The sequence below is a fragment of the Pan troglodytes genome, chromosome 13, assembly GCF_028858775.2.
Source record: "Pan troglodytes isolate AG18354 chromosome 13, NHGRI_mPanTro3-v2.0_pri, whole genome shotgun sequence".
In the NCBI taxonomy this organism is placed as follows: domain Eukaryota; kingdom Metazoa; phylum Chordata; class Mammalia; order Primates; family Hominidae; genus Pan; species Pan troglodytes.
In genome coordinates this window covers 108,900,708-108,919,784 of record NC_072411.2, presented here as the reverse complement: position 1 = coordinate 108,919,784, position 19,077 = coordinate 108,900,708, and the positions used below count along the sequence as shown (strand labels likewise).

General features: G+C 37.2%; 1 protein-coding gene and 1 pseudogene across 1 annotated transcript in view; both read left to right on the top strand.

Annotated features, from left to right (window-relative positions):
• DYTN (dystrotelin) overlaps positions 1–19,077 on the top strand; it is a 68,007-nt gene that overhangs the window by 29,764 nt on the left and 19,166 nt on the right. The gene's annotated exons all lie outside the window — the stretch shown is intronic.
• LOC104005361 (vacuolar protein sorting-associated protein 26C-like) lies at positions 85–17,836 on the top strand (annotated as a pseudogene).

Sequence of the window (19,077 nt, the reverse complement as noted above, 5' to 3'; positions counted from 1 at the left end):
ATAAGCAAGTGTCCTTTTCGTGTCTATTTTGTGTCTTGTTTTTTTTTATATTTGTGCTTTTTGTTGGTGATTTTACTTTGGCAAATGGCCCCAAAGCACGGTACTGAATTGCTGTCTAGTGTTCCCAAGCACAGCAAGGCTATGATGTGCCTTGATGAAAAAATACACATGTTAAATAAGCTTCATTCAGGTATGATTTATATTGCTGTTGACCATGAGTTTAATGCTAATGAATCAACAATATATATTTAAAAAGCATCTTTATACAGAAACACATAAAACAAGGTTGTGCATTGATTGGTTGACAAAAATATTGTGGCCAGAGGCTTGCAGGAATCTAACCCTGTATTTTCTCTAGGAACAATGGGTTCAGTATTTCCTAATTCACTGTTCATGGTAGCCTTATAGAGCATAATCTACTGTATTTAAATTTAATGCATTTCCAGATAGAATCACAAGGTTTTCTAAATAGGATAAAATAATTTTGAAGGTATGTTGGAAGAATAGTTGTACAAGAATAGTAAAATAATGAGACTGAAGAATAGTGAGAGACATTAATATCTGAAGAACAGATGTTAATACAACAGATATTAACACTTACTATAAAACTACTATGACCTAATAATATAGTATAAAACGGGAATGAACATGTAGGTCTAAGGATGAGAATACAAAATATAATAATTGATCTAAGCATATATGGGAACCTAATATATGATAAAGGTGATATTTCAATTCATGGAAAAATAATGCATAATTGGCTATCCATCTGAAAGGAAAATTGGCCCTTATTTTGCCCCATATACTAAAATAAATTCCAAATTGATTGAAATTTAAATGTAAAAAGAATTTAAAATAAATATTAGAAAAAAGGACATCTCCTAAGGAAGAGAGAAAAACAAAAAATCATGAAGGAATAGACAGATATATATGATAGCATGTAATTTTAAACATTTTGTTATGGTAAATGATAGTATAAACAAAATTAAAAATAAGCCCTAGACTTAGAAAAATATTTTCAGTAATAAGATAAATGATGCTATTAAAAGGGTCCCTGAAAAATTGATAAGAAAAACTTGATGTGAGGTCAGAAGTGTTGGCTGCTGTGGAGAATTCAAAACAGGGACCTCCCTGGACATCAAGATGGAAGAGCAAATAGTTTCTCATGCTGGAGAAATGCTCTCCAGTGTGGTGGTCGTATCTTGTAAGGATTCAGTCCCACATCAAGTAGTGTCTTTGACAATGGAAGGAATTGCAATCCCCCAGCTCAGTGCCAAAAGTGTGGGCGGGTTTGAAGCTTTTTATAATTCCATTAAACCTATCCAGATTATCAACAGTGCCATAGAAAGGATGAAGCCAGGGAAATTTCCCTATGGCAAAACAAATTTATTTCGCATTTCTTCTGTATGTGAGGGGTAACAAAGTTCTGTGTGAGACTTATTATCAGATATTCAGTATACACTACGCTGTGACATGAGGCAGTCTCTGTTGACCAAGGACTTGACAAAGGCCGGTGAATTTACCATCCCCTCTGCTCCTCAGGAGGGGAAGTTGACTCCAAGTCCTGTGGACTTCACAGATTACACCTGCAACCTTACAGAATATCAAAGAGAGAGCCTTGCTCCCCAGATTTCTCATTCGAGAACACCCCAACTCAATGAATTGTGTCATCGTGCAGCTGCTTACAGGAGAGCTGGTGGTGAAAAGGCATGGGGCTGCAGCTGGTGCACATGGAGACCTGTGGGTGTGCAAAAAGCTATGCCCATGATGCCACAGAGATTCCTTATATTCAGATGCCCATGGGGACATTTGTAGGGGCCTCTCTGTCCCTATATACATGGTCTTCTCCAGGCTGTTTACCTGCCGTATGCTGAAGACCAACTTCAAAGTGGAATTTGAGGCCACCATCGACATGCGTCTTCATGCTAACCACCTGGTCACAGAGAACTTCCCATTGCAGCTCTGCAGGACTCAGCCCAGGAGGAGGGAAGCCCAGAAAACAGGGGTGGCCTTGTGGATATCCTGCTGGTTATCTTTCATGGGGAACAAAAGCCAGCAGTATATACTTGTTTTTGTGATTATTCTGTACAGAAATGAAATGGACTCCTTAAATTACAATTATTTTCCCTCCTCATTTCCTCGAGGTTTCTACTTCCAAAAGCCACCTTTAATCATATCTTTTCTTTGAAATTCAACAGAATTTCTTAATACTATTTGCAAGATCATTTCACAGAAAACGTTTCATGTGACCTACCTGTTCTTGTACCAAAAAAGGCACAGAAAACCTGTTGTGACAGCCATTGGAGCTGTGCTGGAAAGTAAGATCATGGGGGCAAAAGGAAACTTCTCTCTGACTCGCTAATAATGAAAGTAGCTGAGCACTCCCCACAGCAAAGGGTCTGTGGCCAGGTGGCATTGCTTATGAAGTTTGTAGATACCCTCCAAGGAAGAATGCAAAGTGGCATCCACTGGAAATGTGTAGCTTTTTTTTTTCCCGCACTCTATTTCTGTAGTTCTTTTTATAACATTTTTCAATATAACTTCAACATTTTTAGGGAACTGAGAAAAAAGCGTCCCTTGCTCTTCTAGGAGTAAGGGGATTTGGCTGGTGCTGGAGTGTTTCTGAACTCTCAAGAACTGTCATAAGAGCTCATGCTGCCATATTCCGGGAATATATTTAAATGCAAAGTTATGTAAGGGGAAAAAATGAATGTTTGCTCCTTTTGTTATAGGGAGGGTTCTGAATGGCAGGAGACCCGTGCCCAGGGTGGGTTGGTGAAGGCTCCTCTCCCCAGGGTGGTGCCAGGAAAATGTCCTTGACTTGATGAACTTGGCCTGCCCCTCACCCACCTGAGGGACCTGTTTTATCCAGGGTTTTTTGACCTGAAGCCAGTGTTTCCTCAGTCTCCCTTCGTGGTTCAAAGTCAATGATGAGTCTGTTGCAAAACATTTCTTCCTTCAAACCCTATCATTGTTTTCTTGGTCCACAATTAACAGGTTCTCAAAAATAAGCTATGTGACCAGGTAAAGTGGCTCATGCCCATAATCCCAGCACTTTGGGAGGCAGAAATGGGAGGATCTCTTGACCCCAGGAGTTCGAGACCAGCCTGGGCAACATAGAGAGATTCCGTCTCTACAGAAAAAATTAAAAATTATCTGGGCATGGTGGTGCATGCCTGTGGTTCCCGCTATTCAGGTGGCTGAGATGGGAGGATCGCTTGAGCCCGGTGGGTCGAGGCTACAGTGAGCAGTGATTGCGCTGCTGCACTCACTCCAGCCTGGGTGAAAATGTTTCAAAATAATAAATAAATAAATAAATAAATAAATACATAAGCCATGCTACTTTGCACACTAATTGCCCTTCTTTCATAGTTGCCCTTCTGTGCAGGCCTGGGCAAGGCAGGCTCAGGCTGAAGGCCTCCCAGGCTGTACTTCCATTGTCCTGTAACAGTGTTTGGTGATCTGTAATGCTCCCTACATTACATGCCTTCAATGCTGAGGGTAAACAAACCTGATTTAGGCACTGCTTTATCTTAGGACTTCACCAATTAAACTGATAAAACTTATTATCTGAGTCATTTGTAAGTTGCTTCTTAGAAAATACATTTCTGGTTTATAAATCTTTTATGCTCATATGACATTAATAACCACCTGTATTTGATGATGTGTTCAAACTGAGTAGCAGAAAATAAAGAGGCTATACTTTCTAAGAAAAAAAACTCAAGAAGAAGAAGAAAATGGGGAAGAAGAGGTGGGTGAAGAGGAAAATACAAAAAATATGTAAATAGGCAATCACAGAAGAAGAGTTGCAAATGGCCCTTAGACACCCAAAAAGATGCTCAACCTCTCTATTGGTTAGAAAAAAGGCAAATAGGCCAGGCTTATGCCTGTGATCCCAGAACTTTGGGAGGCTGAAGGTTCTGCCTCTCAAAGTTAAGGAGGATCATTTGAGGCCAGGAATTTGATACCAACATGGGCAACATAGGGAGACCCCATCTCTACAAATAATTTTAAAATTAGCTGGGTGTGGTGGTGTGCACCTGTGGCCTCAGCTACTTGGGAGGCTGAGGTAGGAGGATCGCTGGAGTCCAGGGGGTCAATGCTGCAGTGAGCCATGATAGTGCCACTGCACTCCAGCCTGGGTGACAGAGCAAGACCCTGTCTCAAAGAGAAAAAAAGAAAAAAGAAAAATGTAACAATGACATATCATCATTTTACTTATTGAAAAGACAAAGATTAAAATGAATGGCAACATCCTTTGCTGGTGAGGAGGGAAGAACATAGATGCTCTTGAAATCTGGTAGAAGTACAAATGGCTACAGAATTTTCAGAAAATACACTGAAAAATATTTATTCAATAAGTTTATTGAATGTTGTTCTAGGAACTTGGGCTACATCAATGAAGAAAAAGAGACAAGGATTTCTGCTCTCGGTGAGCTTGCATCCTAGTGAGGACCAGACAAATGGAAATGGTATATAAAGGAATTATATCATATGTTAAAATATTTAAGTATTAAAGTTTAAAAAAAGGAGAGGCAGGTAAGAAAAATAAAGACTTGGAGAGATGGCAGCAAATTTAAACATGGTGGTTATAGTGGGCCTCAGTGAGAGGTGACATTTGATCAAAGTTTTGAAGGAAGTGAGGGAGTAAGTCATGCAGACATCTGAGAAAAGGACACTGCAAACTGAGGAGACAGCCAGTACCAAGTGGGAGCATGCTTGGTATTAGGTTGGTGCAAAAGTAATTGCAGTTTTTGCCATTAATTTTAATGGATTCAAAGAACAGCAAGGGGGCTAGCATGATTGAGTGGGATGAGGAAGGAGAGTAATAAGAGAAGAAATAAGGCAGGGCGCAGTGGCTCACGCCTGTAATCCCAGAACTTCAGGAGGCCAAGGTGGGCAAATCACATGGGGCCAGGAGTTGGATACCAGCATGGCCAACATGGTAAAACCCTGTCTCTACTAAAAATACAAAAATTAGCCAGGCATGGTGGCATGTACCAGTAATCCCAGCTACTTGGGAGGCTGAGGCAGGAGAATCACTTGAACCCGGGAGGCAGAGGTTGCAGTGAGCCAAGAGAGAGCCACTGCACTCCAGCCTGGGTGACAGAGTGAGACTCCATCTCAAAAAAAAAAAAAAAAGAAAAAGTAAAAAGAAGAGGTGAGGAAGTGGGGGCAGATGGAAGGCCAATGTAAGAACCTGGGCTTTTACTCTGGGGAAACATTGGAGGATTGTTAGTAGAGAATTTAACTGAGGTTTCAAAACTCTCAGTCTGGTTGCTATGTTGAGAATAGACTAAAGAGAGCCAAGAGTTAGAAGCAAGGTTATATAAACATTTTCCTAAATTTTTTCCAATATTTCTATTACAAATTTTAACTTAAAATTTCAATCTGTTTGGAATTTATTTTAGCAAGGGTCTAGCTTTACTTTTTTTCCTGGTGTAGGGGATTATGTGATCTTTTAGCCAATTATGTGATCTTTTTCCCACTTAATTAAAATGCCAGCTTTCTCACATATTAGCTTTCCTTGTATACTTGGGCTAATAGAACTTATATTCTCATCCTTAGATCTATGTGTCTATTCTTGCATTTGCACTAAATTATATTGTCATGGTGGTTCTATAGTAAGTAGAAGAATAAGATTGCCATCAACCAAGATGGGGAGGCTACAGGTAGAGAAGGTTTGTGGGGGAAATCAGGAGTCTAGTTTGGGACACATTAAAATTGAGAAGTCTCTGAGATGTCCACAGGGAGATATTGACCAAGCAGTTAACTATTCATAGCTGGAACTTGGAAAAAAAGGTCTGTACTGGAGATACAAATTTGGGGGTTGTTGGCATGTTAATGGTTTTTAAAGCCATGAGGTTATATGAGATCATCAAAGAGAGAGTGTAGAAGGGAAAGAGAAGAGGATCAAGGACTGAGCCCTGTGACACTCCATTTACAAAGCTGCAGAAAAGAAGAAAAACCAGAAAGGGAGACTGAGAAAGAGGAAAGAATGGAGAGGGAAGAAAACCAAGAAAGTGAGGAATCCTGGAAGACAGGTGAAGAAAGTGTTCAAGGACACGGCATGGTGTTCTACTGTCAAATGCTGCTGCTAGGTCAAATAACAATTGACCTTTTACCCATGAAAAGTCAATGAATCCAGGAGCTGGATTAATTTGAAAAAAATTAACAAAATAGATAGACCACTGGCTAGACTAATAAAGAAGAAAAGAAAGAAGAATCAAAAGACACAACAAAAGATGAGAAAGGGAATACACTACTGACCCTACAGAAATACAATCTACCATCAGAGAATACTGTAAACACCTCTAGGCAAATAAACTAGAAAATCTAGAAAAAAATGGAAAAATTCCTAGACACACACACCCTTCCCAAGACTAAACCAGGAAGAAGTCGAAACCCTAAATAGACCAATAACAAGTTCTGAAATTGAGGCAGTAAGTAATGGCCTACCAACCAAAAAAAGTCCAGGACCAGACAGATTCACAGCCGAATTCTACCAGAGGTACAAAGAGGAGCTGGTACCATTCCTTCTGAAACTATTCCAAACTATTGAAAAGCAGGGACTCCTCCTTAACTTATTTTATGAGGCCAGCATCATCCTGATACCAAAACCTGGCAGAGACATAACAAAAAAAGAAAACTTCAGGCCAATATCCCTGATGAACATCGATGCAAAAATCCTCAATAAAATACTGGCAAACTGAATCCAGCAGCACATCGAAAATCTTATCCACCACAATCAAGTTGGTTTCATCCCTGGGATGCAAGGCTGGTTCAATATACACAAAGCAATAGACATAATCCATCACATAAACAGAGCCACTGACAAAAACCACATGATCATCTCAACAGATGCAGAAAAGGCCTTCAATAAAATTCAACATCCTTCATGTTAAAAAAACTCTCAATAAACTAGGTATTGATGGAACGTATCTCAAAATAATAAGAGCTATTTATGACAAACCCACAGACAATATCATACTGAATGGGCAAAAGCTGGAAGCATTCCCTTTGAAAACTGGCACAAGACAAGGATGCCCTCTCTTATCACTCCTATTCAACATAGTATTAGAAGTTCTGGCCAGCTCAATCAGGCAAGAGAAAGAAATAAAGGATATTCAAATAGGAAGAGAGGAAGTCAAATTGTCTCTGTCTGCAGATGACATGATTCTTTATTTGGAAAGCCCCATTGTCTCAGCCCAAAAACTCCTTAAGCTGATAAGCAACCTCAGCAAAGTCTCATGATGCAAAATCAATGTGCAAAAATCACAAGTATTCCTATACAACAACAATAGACAAGCAGAGAGCCAAATCATGAATGAACTTCCATTCACAATTACTACAAAGAGAATAAAATACCTAGGAATACAGCTAACAAGGGATGTGAAGGACCTCTTCAAGGAGAACTACAAACCACTGCTCAAGGAAATAAGAGAGGACACAAATGGTAGAATATTCCATCCTCATGAATAGAAGAACCAATATCGTGAAAATAGCCATACTGTCCAAAGTATAGATTCAAAGCTATTTCCATCAAACTACCATTGACATTCTTCACATGATTAGAAAAAACTATTTTAAATTTCATATGGAACCAAAAAAGAGCCTGTATACCCATTTGTTTGAGGGAATGAATTCATAGAGAGAAAAACTGATGAACTGGTGCAACAGGGGAGAATTATTGGAGCAATGTCATTCAGCAAAGAGGGGGTGGGATACATGTAGAAGGATTCACTTTAGAATAGGGTATTTATTAGTCATTAAAATATACACAAGATTTGGCCCTTGGAGTACAGGACAATAAGCCAGAAACAACCTAAGTGCCCCTTCGTAGAAAAGTGGTGGAATATGTATGATTACGAACATTCTGCAGAACATAATGAATCTACTTAAAAGAACAAGTTTTAGCTTCTATCTACTATACTGGAAGGAATTCACCATCATGCATCAGAGAAAAAAGCAAGTAGCAGAATAATGTGTCTGGAATGATTTCCTTGTTTTTTAAAAAACAGATTTAAAATACATATTGGTGTTTGTAAATATCTGAGTACAGAAAATGATGTGTGTATGATATGGTTGTCTCCCCACCCAAATCCCATCCTGAATTGTAGCTCCCATAATCCCCATGTGTTGTGGGAGGGACCTGGTGGGAGGTAATTGAATCATGGGGGCAGGTTTTTCCCATGCTCTTCTCATAATAGTGAGTAAGTCTCATAAGATCTGATGGTTTTATAAAGGGCAGTTTCCCTGCACACACTCTCTTGCCTGCTGCCATGTAAGACGTGCTTTTGTTCCTCTGTTGCTTTCTGCCATGATTATGAGGCCTCCCCAGCCATGTGGAACTTTAAGTCCATTAAACTTCTTTTTCTTTATAAATTACCCCATCTCGGGTATTTCTTCACAGCAGTATGAAAATTGACTAACACAGTGTATGACCGACCATGCTGGCACTCTGATCTCAGACTTTCAGCCTCTAGAACTGTGAGAAAATAAATGCCAGTTGCTTACACCACCCAGTCTGTTTGTTATAGCATCCTGAGCAAATGAAGACAGAGCAGAACAATACCAAGATATGAAAATGATCTCAGATGGGGTAGGAATCGAGTTTGTCATTCAGAAGGTTTGTTACAAAGAAACTGTGGGTCACCCTATTCTTCTACCCCAAAATGCACACCCCTGGTATAATTAAGTATATCACAGAATAATCGTGTCTTTCCTTATGTTCTCATTGTGTCTTGTAGAAAGCATAATGTTATGTGTAAAATGATTCTATATTTATCTGTTCTTTAGATGTGAATTATCTGGAATCAGGAGTTCTCTGCTTTTTTGTTTTATATCTGCCATAACTTGAGATGATGTTTAAAAATAGTTTTTAAATAAAGGAATGAAACCAAATGGAATTATATAACAGAATATACCTGACCTTAAACTAGTCTGATATATTATATGTTCTTTCAGATTTGACGTGATAAACACATACCTGCATTTATAACTCCTAATGTCTGACCTGGACAAGATGACCTGGGGGATTTTCTGCTGTCACCCCTGAATTCTTCGCATTCTCATGTCTAGATTGTCAAGGAGGAGGGAAAATTGAATTTTTATTTCTATTATTGGCTACTTGACTCTCTGTCAACAAAATTGTCTGGAAAAGAACACAGAGAGAAAAGTTGGCCTGCTTTATTGCTATTGTGGAGGTGGGTGAGTAAAACCTTCAATATCTAATGTACATTTTCTAAAAAGGCTTTCCTCAATGTCATACCTGATAATTAAAAGTTGCTACAACTTTCTTATAAAACTCAGTAATAGCGTCTCCATTCAGTACAAGAGTTCTAAAGGAACAGCGGATGTAAGGCCAACTGGACCAATGGAAACAGCAGCCAAAGGTGCCTCCAAGCCTATACCTGTACCTGAAAGAATGTCTCGGGGTCAACAAACTGAGGACAGCAACTCATGTTACCAGGTGAGTCCAAAACGGAAAGGAACTGCTACTAAAGCACAAATAATCTGGACCATTTTGCAGTGAGGTTCAGTGAAGCATTCCCTAGTTTGGGGATTCTTTTTAAGATGTTCATATGACCAAGGAAAAATCTAAAACCTTCTTTTATTGAATAACTTTTTATCTCAAATCACAAAGTGCTATACATTTATTATAGAAAGTTTCAAAAAGTCAAAAGAGAACAAAGAACAAAATTAAAATGGCAAATAATCTGCTATTACCCGACTGTCAATATTTTGGTATACTTCCTTTCCTATAAACATTTTAAAATTAGCTTAGACTACACTGTAAAATTTATTCATTATATAGTTCTCTATAGTTAGATTAAGAGCATTTTCCATTGTCATTGTAATTCTTCAAAAAACATCTTAATGGTTGTATCATTTTTATTTAAATAAGCATAATATGATTTAACTCCACCGTTGTTGATATTTGGATTATTTCTAATTTTTGCTATAATTTAAAACTTCACTATTAAAATTCTTATACATTGTTCTTTGTAAACATCTCCAATTATTTCCTTAGGATACATTTCTAAAGTGAATCACAAGAATGAAAAGTACAAACATTTTTAAGGCTCTTCATGCTTATTGCAAAATTGCCTTTTAGAAAGGAATACCAAGTTAGGCTTCTAGTGAATGTAGCACCTTTCTCACAAGATCCTTGCTAATATTGACTATTGCCTTGTTTTAATTTTTGATAATTTTATCACTGGAATATATTTAATTTGCTTTAATTTGCATTTCTCTGACTCAGAGTGAAATGAAGCTTTTCCCCACATAATGTACAAGGCAACTGTATTTTTTCCTCCATGAGCACCTGCTGCCGTTTTTACTGATGAATCAGTTTGATTTACCAATGTATTTAAACTTTTTATATTTTGACTAGGGAAATCTTTCTTCCTAGTTATTTCCTTTTAGTCTTATTGATAATTTGACTTCCTACATATAAACTTTCAATTCTTATAAAAGCGTTAGTCTTTTTTTTTTTTCGAGATGGAGTCTTGCTCTGTCACCCAGGCTGGAGCACAGGGGCACTATCTTGGCTCACTGCAACCTCCGCTTCCCGGATTCAAGCGATTATTCTGCCTCAGCCTCTCAAGTAGCTGGGATTCCAGGTGCCCGCATCACGCCCAGCTAATTTTTGTATTTTTAGTAGAGACGGGGTTTCACTGTGTTGGCCAGGCTGGTCTTGAACTCCTGACCTTATGTGATCTGCCCGCCTCAGTCTCCCAAAGTGCTGGGATTACAGGTGTGAGCCACCATGCTCAGTCTAAAAACATTATCAGTCTCTTTCTTTTTCTTTGTAATTTCTTTCACAGTTTTATGCTGGGAAAAATTTATTCATTGAGAAATCAAATGACTCTAGCTGTATTTTGTTTTAACATGATTTGATTATCTTGACACATAGCTTTTAAATCCATCTGGTTTTCATTCTGATGCATAATCAGAGGTAAGCTAAGAGAGTCCCCTATTCCTTTTTTTTGAATAAATCCTTTCCTTTTTAATTTTTATCATGGTTCCTGTAGTATATACCAAAAAATTTGTCATTTTAGAATGTGTTTTAATGCTATCTATTCAGCTCAGTTGCTTTTCATTTTATTTTTACATAAGAACAGCATTATTTGAATTATTCTAGCTTTCTGATAGCCGTTAACATAAAGCTAGTTTTCCCTTTTTATTTCATTTTGTTAACCAATTTATTGAGATACAATTGACATGCAAAAGCTGTACATGCTTGGGTGCAGTGGCTCACACCTGTGATCCCAGCACTTCAGGAGGCTGAGGCAGGCAGATCACTTGAGCTCAGGAGTTCGAGACCAGTTTGGCCAATGTGGTGAAACCCCATCTCTACTAAAAATACAAAAAGTTAGCCAGGCGTGGTGGCACACTCCTGTAATCCCAGCTACTCGGGAGGTTGAGGCAGGAGAATTGTTTGAACCTGGGAGGCAGAGGCTGTAGTAAGCCTAGATCACACCGCTGCACTCCAGCCTGGGTGACAGAGCGAGTCCCTGTCTTAATAAATAAATATATAAATACCATTTAATCAGTTTTTTTTTAAGAAAAAGAAAGCTGTACATATTTAATGTATACCATTTGATGGGTTTGGGGATAAAGATGCACCTGTGAAACCATAAACATACCCATCACCTCCTAAAGTTTCCTCCCTTTATAATTATTATAGTTAATTTGTACGTGTGGTAAGAACACTACAAGATCTAATCTCTGAGCAAATTTTAAGTATACAATACACAGTGCTGTTAACTATAGGCACTGCTGTTTAGTACACCTCCAGAACTTGCTTATCTTGCATAACTGAAACTTTATACCCATTAACCATTTTCCCCCTTTTCATTTTTATATTTTTACGTATTAGCTATTATAACACAATTATTCTTTTTTAAAAATTTTAAATTCTGGGATATATGTGTTGAACGTGCAGATATACATGTACCGTGGTGGTTTGCTGCACCTATCAACCCATCATCTAGGTTTTAGGCCCCGCATGCGTTAACTATTTGTCCTAATGCTCTCCCTCCCCTTGCCCCCGACCCCCTGACAGGCCCCGGTATGTGATGTTCTCCTCCCTGTGTCCATGTGTTCTCATTGTTCAGCTCCCACTTATGAGTGAGAACATGCAGTGTTTGGTTTTCTGTTCCTGTGTTAGTTTGCTGTGAATGATGGTTTCCAGCTTCATCCATGTCCCTGCAAAGGACATGAACTCATTCTTTTTTTATGACTGCATAGTATTCCATGGTGTATATGTGCCACATTTTCTTTATCCAGTCTATCATTGATGGGCATTTGGGTTGGTTCCAAGTCTTTGCTATTGTGAATAGTGCTGCATTAAACCTATGTGTGCAGGTGTCTTTATAGTAGAATGATTTATAATCCTTTGGGTTTATACCCAGTAATGGGATTGCTGGGTCAAATGATATTTCTGGTTCTTGATCCTTGAGGAATTGCCACATTGACTTTCACAATGGTTGAACTAATTTACACTCCCACCAAGTGTGAAAGCATTCCTATTTCTCCACAACCTCACCAGCATCTGTTGTTTCCAGACATTTTAATGATCATCTTTCTAACTGGCTTGAGATGGTATCTCATTGTGGTTTTAATTTGCATTTCTCTAACGACCAGTGATGATGAGTTATTTTTCATGTTTTTTGGCCACATAAATGTCTTCTTTTGAGAAGTGTCTGTTCATATCCCTTGCCCACTTTTTGATGGGGTTGTATAACACAATTATTCTTCTCAACGAATCTTGAAATCATTTCTAAGGTGCCAAAATTAATCCTATTAGTATTTTGGTTAGCTTTGCATTAAACCTATATGTTGATGTGGAAACATCTTTTATCTTTGTGATATTTAGGTTTCTCTATTTTTTCAAGTGTTTTTCTGTCTCTCAGTAAAAGGTTATATATAGCTGATTTCCTGTCATATTGTGATAATATTGTGAGTAGGGGCTTTTCCCACTGTATTATTTCTTAATTATTGATGATGATATTTTGGAAAGCTATGGCCTTTTGAATAGTTACCCTGCAAAGAGAAACTTTTCTGAATGAACTGTTTTAGAAACTCAAATATTGGTTTATTTTGAACATCTTGCTTCTAGGTAGACAATCACACAATCTGAAAAAAATATATATATTTAAATATATTTAAAGATCAACATATAAAATATAAATATATATTTAAATATATACATACATACATATATACACATATATGTTTATATACATATATACACATATATTTAAATACACTTAAATACAAAAATACATATGTATTTAAATATATGTGTATATATATTTAAGTATATATACACATATACACACACACACACACACACACACACACACACACATATATATATATGTTTTTTCCCCTCCAATATTTAAACCTCTTGTTTCTAGTTCAGGTCTTTATTCCTGAAAGACTCCACATCTTTCAGAGCAATGATAGACAATTCAAGAGATAATGGGGCAACTATTTTTAATGAGAGTAGATTTAGTGGGGGCATTTCTCTAGTGCTTTTCCTTTAGATATTACAGTTTTAGTTGTTGGCTCGAGATGGTTTTTAACGTAGAGGAAGCGTTTTTCTTGTCCTTGTTTTTAAAACTTTTTTGGGGGATGTGTTTTGATTTACTTATTTAAAATCTGTTTTCAGCACCAACTGAAATTTTCAAACATTTTTTTCTTATTGGAAGTATTTCATTAATAGAGTAACTAATAGTAAACATTTCTGGCATTGCTGCAACTAAAATCTACACTTGTTTGTAGATTATTCTTTAAACGTCCTTTAAATTTTGTTTTCTATTTAGAATTGCAACATTTATGAATCAGAATATCTCCCCACTCCATCTTATCTGCATCAGTTTTGAGCATTTGAGTTTTTATGGCTACATTAAACAACTGAGTCATATTTCATCTTTTCTTGTGTTTGAAATAATTTATCTAACATAGAAACTATTTATTTCTTTAACAATTGCTAATATTCAACAGTAAAGCCCTGGGCACTGGAGGCTTTATAATAGTTTCATAAATTTTTTATTTGTTCAAACTTAATAGTCTCTTCATGCTTTCTTCAGTCAACTTTGATAATTTAATTTTCTTGAAGGAATTATCTACTTTATCAAGATTTTCAAAATAATTAGTTAAGAAAAATATTTTAAGTGTATCATTTTATTTATTTTTCAAATCTTCAAATTTCTATTTTAATTCAACTCAAATATGCTCAACTTTTACTCCCAGAAACCAAGTCATTTTTTTTCCTAAAGATCATTTTTGTTTCTAAATATCTGCTAAGAAAATCTATAATATCCTCAAAATACACAACTACTGGTCAGCCTTTGGTCTATTTAATATGCCCAATTGCATAATTTTTCTGTAAGAGTAGAGTAGACCAGATAATTTGGATGTTTGTAAGGATAAAAGTCTATTGTAAATTGTCTATCCAGGTAAGAACTATAAATTAATTGCAACAGTAGTGTGCTGGTGTACTCAATTATAGTATAAATTATATTGCTCCTTTGTGGCATGTATTAGAAGACTCAATAGTGATGTCCTTAAGAAGACACAAAGCCTATTCTCATTTACATATGGCTGAGCAACATGAATTTTCTTTAATCTGTTGTCCCAAAAGAATGGGCAATTCTAACCACAACAATATGTGCCACCTCTGATATACAACCAATGAACTGTGTTGTTTACCACGTTAGCGGACAAAGTTCAGCTTTGAGGGGACCATTTCTAAGATAGGTTGCATTCAACCCTGTCATCTTTAAACTACTACAGTGTCTATAGATATGAAGTCTCTGCCCAAGACTTCTGATTATAACTTACAGATAAGGCTTCCTTCTGCCCAGAGGGCCTTAACTTGCCAACTCAGTATCATAAGATCTTAGGTTATTTTAAAAAATCGGAGAACCGGCCAGGCGTGGTGGCTCATGCCTGTAACCCCAACACTTTAGGAGGCCGAGGTGGGCAGATCATGAAGTCAGGAGTTCGAGACCAGCCTGGCCAATGTGGTGAAACCCCGTCTCTACTAAAAACACAAAAATTAGCTGGGTGTGGTGGCGCGTGCCTGTAATCCCAGCTACTGGAGGGGCTGAGGCAGGAGAATCGCTTGAACCCAGAAGGAGGAGGTTGCAGTGAGCCAAGACTGTGCCACTGCACTCCAGCCTAGGCGACAGAGCAAGACTCCATCTCAAAAATAAAAAAATAAAAAATAGGAGAACCAATGCATGCATATGTCAGTAAAATGTTCAGAAATTTTAAAAAGGGAAGAGATAAGAAAGAAATATTCTCACTTATAAGTGGGAGCTTGGGAGCTAAATGATGAGAACACATGGTCGCACAGAGGGAAACAACACACACTGGGGCCTACTGGAGGGCAGAGGGTGGGTGGAGGGAGAGGATCAGGAAAATAACTAGTGGAAACTAAGCTTAATACCTGGGTGATGAAATAATCTGTACAGCAACCCCCATGACACACATTTACCTACGTAACAAACCTGTGCATCCTGCACATGTACCCCTGAACTCAAAATGCAAGTTTTTTTAAAAAGGAAAAATAAGATGGGGGAGTGAACTTTAAAAATCCCAGTGAAGTTTTTTCATCAAAGAGATTAGAAATGCTATCTTTTTTTAAGTGTACATTCTGCAAATACTTTAGCATGTTTTCAATCAGCTGTTTATTTGCCCCCACATGTGTAACTCCACTTGTAAGCTTTCCTGCAATCATAATCAGTACAGTCTGAGCTTAAGAAAGGTTTTCAGAATATGTTCATCTGTAATAGTCAGAGAAAAACTGGAGTTTCCGTATTGCAGTTAAGTGTGAGTGGAGAGTAAGTCTTGTGACCATCCAGTGACAAGTGGCCACCTGTGTGTGATGTTTTATTGGGCCTGTCTGCATTTTACTCATCAGCTCATATAGACTGGGACACCTGGAAACACCCCTCATGGGACACCTGCCAAGACACAGGCATCATGCTAGAGTGTGCGACAGAGAGCTGGACTGATGTATGAGGACAAATAAGGAGCTACTCTATTTCCTGCTTCAAACAAACGAGGAAGGAAAAACATTCACAATTCAGGCTTTTCTTCACTGTAACATCCATTTGTTCTGAGGGAGGAAATTTAAGAGCTGTTTTGTTCCTTTATTTCACTTTTCTTTTACTTCCCTCTCACCTTCATTATTAAAGTTGCTACATCCTATCTTAGGTATATAACATATTTTTATTAAAAAATGCACTTCATAGAAATAAGACATGAATCTGTTTGACGTATAAGAAGTTAAAATATTATAAATAAATCTAAGGTCCTTTTCAACCATAATTCTCAACCCAGGTCCAGTCCCTAATTCCCCAGAGGTAATCTGTTTGAAGTATATCTTTGCAGATCTTTTTCTATGCATTTTCAAGTGTGTGAGTGTGTGTGTATGTGTGTATGCGCATGCACCTGCCCAAAGGGGCAAATGGATAGTGTCTATTAAACTTAAAACCCAAGAACCTTGCACATGTGCACAAGGAGGCACATACAGCTATGTTTACTACAGCATTGCTTTTCATTTTGAAGATTTTGAAATATTGGAAACAGCTTATGCTTTCATTGCGAATGACTAAATAAACCATAGTATCTATTCTATGGATATACCACCATTTGCACTAACCTGAAATGCTTCTCAGTTGCAGAAAAATATGTACCACATAATACTGGTGCAAGAAATTCTTTTAAAGATTTTCTTCATATTAACAATATACATTAAATCACTGAGTTATTTGAGAATTTTAAGGTTTTTCATTGTTCTCCCTAAGTGTTAGAACACATAAATAAGTTTATAGCATATGTATACACTTTTCCTACTCTATCTCCACCATATATAGAGACTGAATAGAGGTAAACAATGGCTTATGAGAGTACAGTCATTTTACAAAGCCATGATATTCTGCAATTATTATTTGAGTTGTAATTATTTTAAAAATAATGTAAAGTTCGCTGATTCAAAGACTATGCTATGCACGTGGAAGCTGTTTAAGTATTTGAATGAAGAGGCAGTGGCACATTTCACTCAAAGGGGCTGCAAAGGGCACACAGCAACCAGAGAATGTGACTTTAAGTCTGTATATAGTTAAGTTTCTTCTTCCTGCTACTGCCCTTTTGCTTTTTCAGGCTGTTCCTGTGGAACAATGTTCCTAAAATGGCCAGCCCCTCTTCAGATCATTTGCAGCGATGGGAGAAGACTGCAGATTGTAGCCACAGCTGTTTATAAATGGAGTGTAATGAAATCCAATCTTTCATTCTGATGTGTGGGAGCCAAGGGCTGGAACATGGTGCCCCAGGAGCCTGGGCCAGACTGGGGCAGGTCAGAACTTGTCCTGGGGTTGCAGTTCAGGGCGCAGAGTGTGATGTAAGAGATAAGGTTTGGTGGGGAATTCCTAAGTGACAGCCAAGTTGACCATTATTTATTCAAAACACTTGGTGGATTTGAAAAGAAATGATGACTTTAGTGCACACGCAGGTAGCAAGCAAAGGAAAGACAAGAAAGTGAAAGTTAAAGGTGTATGGTAGAAGTAAGAGACTTCCTAAGCCAAGGGAAAGAAAGTGACTCAACTGCTTCCTGTAGATGCCTTTGGGGAAGAAGACATTCAGGGTAGCAACTTAACTTGAGCAAAAGACTATTGTGACGTTATTTCTAAAACCTAAAACTGTTTTAACTTCTTTTGTGAAATTGGATACGCAGTTGTACTTTGAGCGTGTAAACATCTGCATCATCATACACGAATGTAAACCCAAACAGCAGCCACTTTTTGAAATAGATTGAATTTCTCTGAAAAACATAATTATCATGTTCTTATATGGATTTTTAGGAATGTGGGTTAAATTCAAACCAAAAACTTATTTTTTTATTTCTTCCTTCTCTAGACCATGATCAGCACTAGGAATGAACTGCCGAGGACTCATGAATCCATTAATGCTCTCCATAGAGAAAGAAGATAGGAGCCACATGAGTATGTGCAAATACCGACCACAGAGAGAAATCCATAGCATTTCCTTTGCTTTTAGAGAAAAATTTTCTACAAAAATTTTACCATTTTTTTTTAATTTGGGAGAAAATTTTAAGCCAAGAAATCCTGTGATTCCAATATGAAAGTTAAAGGGAGCTTTGACTGTATTTGAGTAGTTAAGCATAACAAAAATCACCAGGCTAAGTAAGTTTTGACTTTCGATTGCCTGATTTTATTCCTTGGAATTTAGTTAAGCACTTTTAGTGAAGTATTGATTCTTGTGTATATCTTGTGTTATGTATGTGTTTTACCTTCTTCTAAAGAAATCAGTACTTGTTTTCCAACAGCATTCTAACTTTCTACTAGGTTTATTAGGCTGAATGGAAACTGTCTATCATCTTCTTATTGTGTCTTAAGGAACTAATCATCTCTTGAGCTCTTAGCTCCTGCTGTTATTCCTTTAGAAGACAGAATTCCTGGCTCCCCAGTAAGAAGTTTCCCCTGAGGGAAGACCTTTGTTTTCCGGCACAATACTTAATATCCAGTACATGTCCAATAAACTAGCAATTCTATGTATATATGTATGATGAGATATGCTTCCTAATCTAAATGTACAGAAGAAATAAAACATTTTCTAAATTCTGTGATAACTCAGGAAAAGGAGTTCAATAAACACTTTTAAAGTATCAAAATAATTTAAATATTAAAAGTAGCTTTCATCTTTTTCATGGAATAAGAAAAAGAAATTAGAAAACATTTTTAAAGCAGTAAAGCACTAGAAAGGCTATATTAAAATTGAAAATGTAGAAATAAAAGCAAATTTTAAAATTTAGTTTTTTAACTTACCTTCTTAAAATGATTATTTAAAATGAATCATTTTAAACTAAATATTCCCTTTGATATAATCCATGTCTACTATTTACAGCATTTGTATACTGCTAAAGTATTTATCACTACAAAGTGTACCAAAGTGTAAGGCTGATTATTGAATGAAATATAACATGAAGCTCCATCTTTGTTCCTGTCTGCACCATCAGTTTTATCAATAATTTGGATG